The 6,771-nt window shown below is 36.7% G+C and overlaps 1 non-coding gene across 1 annotated transcript; it reads right to left on the bottom strand.

Moving 5' to 3' along the window:
• Positions 1-6,140: 6,140 nt before the first annotated feature.
• LOC123326701 lies at positions 6,141-6,303 on the bottom strand. The gene has a single exon (XR_006541270.1). It is a non-coding gene; the product is annotated as a U1 spliceosomal RNA (small nuclear RNA).
• Between the last annotated feature and the right edge of the window lie 468 nt (positions 6,304-6,771).

Raw genomic sequence — 6,771 nt, 5'->3', positions numbered from 1 at the left:
GAACCATGCAGACAACAACCTACTTCTGACTTCTTCACATAAAAACAACAACAACAACAACAACTTTTGTTTGTTTAAACCACTATATTGAGGTTTTTCTGTTACTTGCAGGCAAACACAACGGTAACTGATGGAGTTTCACTTTTCAGAACCCAACACTTCCTTTTGTACTATGGAAACTACCGAGTCCTGCCCCTCTTCACTGACAGCCCCTAGTGCTTTTCTGCTTGTGTGAGAACATGTCCTTTTCTTTGTGCCTGAAGGGTCTTCCCACCTGACCAGACTCAACTCATCCTTCATATCTTTCTTTAAGGCAGATCCCAGCCAGAAATACCTTCTTATTTCTGACACGGAACTCCCCAATGGCTTTCTTAAGCGCTTCTCCTATTCCTCTCCTTTTTCCATTCTGCCTTGAAGTGCAGATATTCGTATATTTCTCTTACCCTTATTCACTACACTGAGAAGATTGAAGCTGTTTTAAAGCTGATTTCTACACCATATTTTTTAGTGGATAGGCTTGCTAAAAGAAAGTACTATTTGTTTTATTTCAATTCAACAAATATTTATCATCTCATTTCCTTTTTGATAGCTTAATATTGGTCAAAGTTTATGCTGGCATCTTAAGAAAGATTTTCAGGAAAGGCAACATTAGCTTACTTCAGTGAAAGTCTCTGGGGTGGCACGCCCTGGAGAAAGAAAGACCAACTACCTATTGGCTTACTCAAATGCCACTCTCTAGTGGCAATAGTTAGAAAAAATATACATTAGTATCTGGAGTCCTAACCAAGCTTTGGAGGAAATGCTTTGTAGATGAGATTGTATTAATCAACGCTCCAGAGCTATTTGAATTTTAGAACAGAAAGCATGGAGTGCGGTACCTATCAAGATTGTAGGATTCTAGGCACTGTGCTCTCTTTGGGGCAAGGGCACTTCACTTAGGCTGATACCTCCTCTGCTTACATGGGAGCCTCTGGCTTGAACACAGGGAATAGAAGCTGGTGGCTTTGATACTTTTCTGAGAATGGCTTTCAGGGGATTTGAGAGATTTGATTTTGGGCTGTTCAGTTATGTTTAGCTTTTGTTGTTGTTGTTTTTAAAGGGAAATGCAACTTATTTATTAAGGAGCTATAGTGGGTTCTGCGAATGGCCTAGACGTACCAGTTTATTTATTTTTTCCTTATTAATTTCTTTTATGATGGTAAGAACACTTAACATGAGATATAACTTCTTTAAAAAATTTTTAAAACAAAATTTTAAGGCAATGATGCTGTATTGCTGAATATATATATATAAGTACAGGTTTGTACAGCTCAGGTCTCAAATTTATTCATTTTGCCTAACTGAAGCTTTATCCTCGTTTATTAGCAACTCCGCCTTTCCTCCACCTCCAGCCCCTGCCAACCACCATTCTACTCTTTGGTGCTATGAGCTTGACTGTTTTGGAGACCACATGTAAGTGGAGTCATGCACTATCTGTCTTTCTGTGACAGTCTTATTTCACCTAGCATGTAGTTTAGTTTGAAATTACAACATTTTATAGGAAATTGAAATTTTTGTGTATGCAGAAAGTAGAATTTAAGGACTTCTCACTACAATGTTGTTTTGCTTTGCTTTATTTGTATGTGTTTTTTTAAATTTCTTTCTTTTTTTTTTAACCTCATGCCCTTTTTTGATAAATTATGGAATGAATAGAACCTCTCCCTTATGAAGTTCCTAATTTGTGACAGGCACTGTGCTGGGTGTTGTACAAGCATCATTTCACTGAATTCTCTCAGGGATGACATGACTATATACCATCATCCCCAATTACACATGAAGAAATTCAGATTGGGTAGCCCACCACATAACACAGCTAGTGAATGGGAAAGTCAGCATCTGAAAACAGATCTTTTTTTCTCTCTCCTTTTCAAAACCCACAATCTTTTTTTTCCTCTAAGAAAGAGGTGGTAAGCACTCATTTGGTTACTAGGGTGAGAAATTTGCACAGTTTTTCTTTCAAGTGAAGGTTTTCATAATCTCTTTGTATTTAACATTTTACTCTGAGCAGCATTTAGTGAGTATCTAAATTTAGACTAAGTACTTGATTGTACAAGGGATTTGTACAATCCCTTTATTTGAAAAGTGTTAATTAATTTGATTCTTTTCTTCTGGGAACTACATAGATAATTTCAAGGACAAGCCTTCAAGATCATCAGAATTTAATTAAATTGATTTCTCCTTAATTCAAGCTATTTTTATTGAGCCATTATAATTAATATTGGGATAAGAGAAAGTGTGCTTAAAGAGGAGCAGGGAGAGATGGGCAATAAGCAAACTGATATCAATATGAGGGGAGAAGCTGCCTCTGCTGAGTTTGGGTAAGTGTTCACTAAAGTTTGAATATTTTTTTTTATTTGAGAGAGAGAGAGAGAGAGAATGCATGAGCAGGGAGGGAGGGGACAGAGGGAGAGGGAGAAGCAGACTCCCTGCTGAGCGGAGAGCCTGACATGGGGCTCAAACCCAGGAACCCGGGGATCATGACCAGAGCTGAAGGCAGATGCCTAACTGACTGAGCCACCCAGGTGCCCCTAAAGTTTGAACATTAAGGCTGAGCTGATTGGAAAACCAGCTAATAAATTTTATAGTGGGATTTCCTGTGCAGCTTAGGGGCAGAAAGTTCCCTGCTACATACTATTGTTGCTTTTCTGTAGTCTTTAAACACTTCATATTAACATTTTTAACCCAAACTAGTAGAATTTTCAAGTTTTTTTTTTAAGCAAAAGCTTCACCAAAGACGATATACAGATGGCAAATAAGCATATGAAATGATGTTCCACATCATATGCCATCAGGGGAATGCAAATGAAAACAATGAGATATCACTACACACCTATTAAAATGGTCAAACCTGGAACACTGTCAACACCAAATGCTGGAGAGAATGGGAAGCAACAGGAATTCTCATTCATTTTCAGTGCAAATGCAAAATGGTACTGTCACTTTGGAAGTCAGTTAGGCTATTTCTTACAAAACTAAGTGTACTCTTATATGACCCAGCAATTGTCCCCATTTGTATTTGCCCAAAGAATTGAAAACTTATGTCCACAGAAAAATATGCACATGAATGTTTACAGCAGCTTTATTTATCATAGTTGACAAAACTTGGAGGCAACCAAGATGTCCTCCAATAGGTGAATGGATAAATAAACTATGGTACATCTAGACAGTGGATTATTATTCAGTGTTGAAGAGAAATGAGCTAACAAGCATTGAAAAGACATGGAGGAAGCTTAAATGCATATACTAAGTGAAAGAAGTCAATCTGAAAAGGCTACATACTGTATGATTCCAACTACATGACATTCTGGGAAAGGCAAAACTATGGAGACAATAAAAAAAATCAGTGCTTGCCAGAGGTTTAAGGGGAGGTAGAGGAGAATAGTTGGAGCACAGAGGATATTTAGGGCAGTGAAACTACTCCGTATGATACTATAATGGTGGATACATGCCATTATAAATTTGTCCACATAGATGGAATCATGTACTTAAATATACCACACAAAAAGTAAACCATAATGTAAACTATGGACTTTGAATGATTATGATTTGTCAGTGTAGGTTTATCAATTGTAACCTGGGTACCACTCTGATGGGGGATGTTGATAATGGGGGGATTATTTATGCGTGGAGGTAAGTGGTATGTGGGAAATCTCTACAGCCTCTGCTCAATTTTGTTGTGAACCTAAAACTGCTTTAAAAAATAAAGTCTATTATTAAAAGATAAAAGTTACTGGTGTAGGTACAGAATGTGATATTCTTTTTTTTTTTTTTTAAAGATTTTACTTATTTATTTGAGAGAGAGAGTGAGAGAGAGAAAGAGCACAAGAGGGGGGAGTGGGAGAGGGAGAAGCAGACTCCCTGCTGAGCAGGTAGCCCGATGCGGGACTCGATCCAGGGACTCCAGGATCATGACCTGAGCTGAAGGCAGTCGCTTAACCAACTGAGCCACCCAGGTGCCCTGTGATATTCTTTTTTTTTTTTTTTAGAGATAGGATAGCATTTGGCCATTTTTTTTTTAAGATTTTATTTATTTATTTGACAGAGAGAGAGAGCACAAGTAGGCAGAGGGGCAGGCAGAGGGGGAGGGAGAAGCACGTTTCGTACTGAGCAGGGAGCCCAATGTGGGGCTCGATCCCAGGACCCTGGGATCACGACCTGAGCCAAAGGCAGACGCTTAACCAACTGAGCCATACAGGCGCCCCCAGAATGTGATATTCTAAAAAATTAAACAAATATAATACTCAAACACATGAAACCCGGCTAAGACAGAACTTTAATTCGCTAGCTAATTATTTTGAAAATGCTTTAAATTAACCTGTGTGGGAATTAACGAATGTAAAAGTGGTTTCACTGATTATTTTACTACTACCATAGACACTGACAATTACTGTTTTCAATTTCGACCTATTTTTACCTGTGTAAGCGTGGCATATGAATAAATCATGATGCATAAAAATACAATTGTGTCATCTCTTTATTGGTATCAGGTGCTGGTTTATTTTTTTTTCAATTCTCTAATTGGATGTATAAACACAACCTATTTGAGTCAGTTGGGAAGTGTTAACATAGAAATATCACCACGTGGCTTCATGGTTTATGTATATTTAATATCTGTAATTTAGGACAATAATGAATACAGATGAGATTGTTGCTTTGGCCTGGAGATATTCATCTGATAGGCATAGCCATTGGAACTGCAACAGCATAAAATTAAAGTCTCAGACTTAAGAGTCCTGACTGATAGAAGTTAATCGTTGAGAGTTTAGAATACAGATTATCTGGTTTGCTTTTTGAATATTTTTAAATATCAGCTATTGTGGGAAAAGGTATTATTTGAATAGTAAACTTGTGTAAAAGTGTTTCTTACTATTCTATATAATGCAGGCAGTATGTTCATGGGATTTTAAGAGGTTTTTTCAGGTTACCATGAAAAACTAGGTAAACAATTCAAAGGCTTAACCTGAGTGTACATAAATAGATAAGAAAAAAATCTAATCATGGGCTACCTAATCTTTCAGAATCCTGTAATACCAAGTATTTATAGGTAAACCACAAGTTTCTAAATAAAACGGTTATTACATGCACACACAAATATATATATATGCATATGATATATATATTTCTTATCAGCTGATGTTTTGAACCCCCAACATATCTATGTCCATCTTCAGTATGTATATATAAAATGTATTCACATATTATATGTATGTATACAAATTATCTACATGTTCTACTATACTAATATGTTTCTAAGAACATATACAAATGTAGATATTTAAAAAGGATAAGGTAAAAATAAAAACCCTAATATTTAACTTATTTTTCATTCATTTTTGGTGTAACATCATTTTCCTGCCACTAGAATTTTATTCATGGTGTTCTATTGGCTTACTTTTTAAAAAGTTTTGTTCATAGTGTTATCCTCATACTACCATGGGCTATTAGCTGGAGGCAGAAAATAGACTCAGTATGAGGCTTATCATTAGTTATAATGGATACAAATTCATACTTTCAGTAGTATTCTTGATAATTTCTGTTTGGGGATCTTATCTGATCTCATTAGATCATTATTATTTTTTTCTCAGATGTAAGTAATACCTTGTTTTAATTGTAGGAAAAGGGTCAGTTCTGAGATTTTTTGTTGTTGTTCTCACGTACTTTAATGATAGATATTATAGGTCACCTATGGTTTCCTGTAGGCATATTTTAAAGGTACGTTTCCATATTGCAAGGGTTATTTGAGTTCAAATAGCTGAAATAATGTATTCTATAAAAACTCTTAACCAGAAGCCCACCTTGTAATACTCTAATAAGTAATGACCTTCAGTGCCCCCATCTGGTAGAACTGTCACTCTGCCCTTAGATTTCGTTGTCCTTGATGTTTGCTCTATGACATGTCAATCCATATAGTAAATGTTAGTAAATATGTTACATTCTTTTTTTTTAAGAGAAGCAGTTTTTAATAAAGTTGAAATACTGTAGTCCCCTACCAGCTGCACTCATAATAGACATCAGAGTTTTGTATGCTCTCTCAAACAGTAAAGGACAAGGGTTAGAATACTACAAAGAGTGAGAGCACCACGTTTTTAGGCACGAGTGGTCAGGGGAGAGTGCGAGCCCACTCCCCCACTATCACAAATTATGCATTAGAGTTTTCCACATTTGGGGAAATTGCAGGGGTCAGCACATCTAGAGTGCAATGGATAAGCCTCGCCTTTGTGAAAAGCACCTTTGTGATCAAGTAAATGTCACATCCTTAATTTTAGATGAATATACTAATGAAGTACTAGTTTTCCCTGCACACTAGTGGATCATCGTGGCAAATCCTGGTGTGAACATGCCTGCTACCACTTTGGAGGCCCTTGGTAAATACACAACGGCAAGTGAATTAGCTCTCCAGGAAAAGAGAGCTATTTGGGCTGCCTCTGTGCAAATAGCATCTTTAATCTATAAATTTTTCTTTTCTAAATAGAGGCACACTTAAACATTTGTGACCTAGAGAGTCTCATCTAGAGTAAGCATAGTACATTGAACACATAGATTGAGCAGTGCTTGGATGAATAGCTCCATAATAATACAGAGGAGGGCAAGAACAGAGGGTAATGATGGTTCAGCTGGATTCATAGTTGTATACTCTGTGCATCTCCATTCTGTAGAGTTCTACTACTCTGTTTAGTTCAATTCTCCATTCTATTTGGATTTCCTAAATATTTAGCTCCAGCTCTGTCCTTA

This window comes from Neomonachus schauinslandi, chromosome 14, assembly GCF_002201575.2.
Source record: "Neomonachus schauinslandi chromosome 14, ASM220157v2, whole genome shotgun sequence".
Taxonomy (NCBI): Eukaryota; Metazoa; Chordata; class Mammalia; order Carnivora; family Phocidae; genus Neomonachus; species Neomonachus schauinslandi.
Note: the sequence above shows the minus strand (reverse complement) of the source record. Positions and strands in the feature narration are given on the sequence as shown.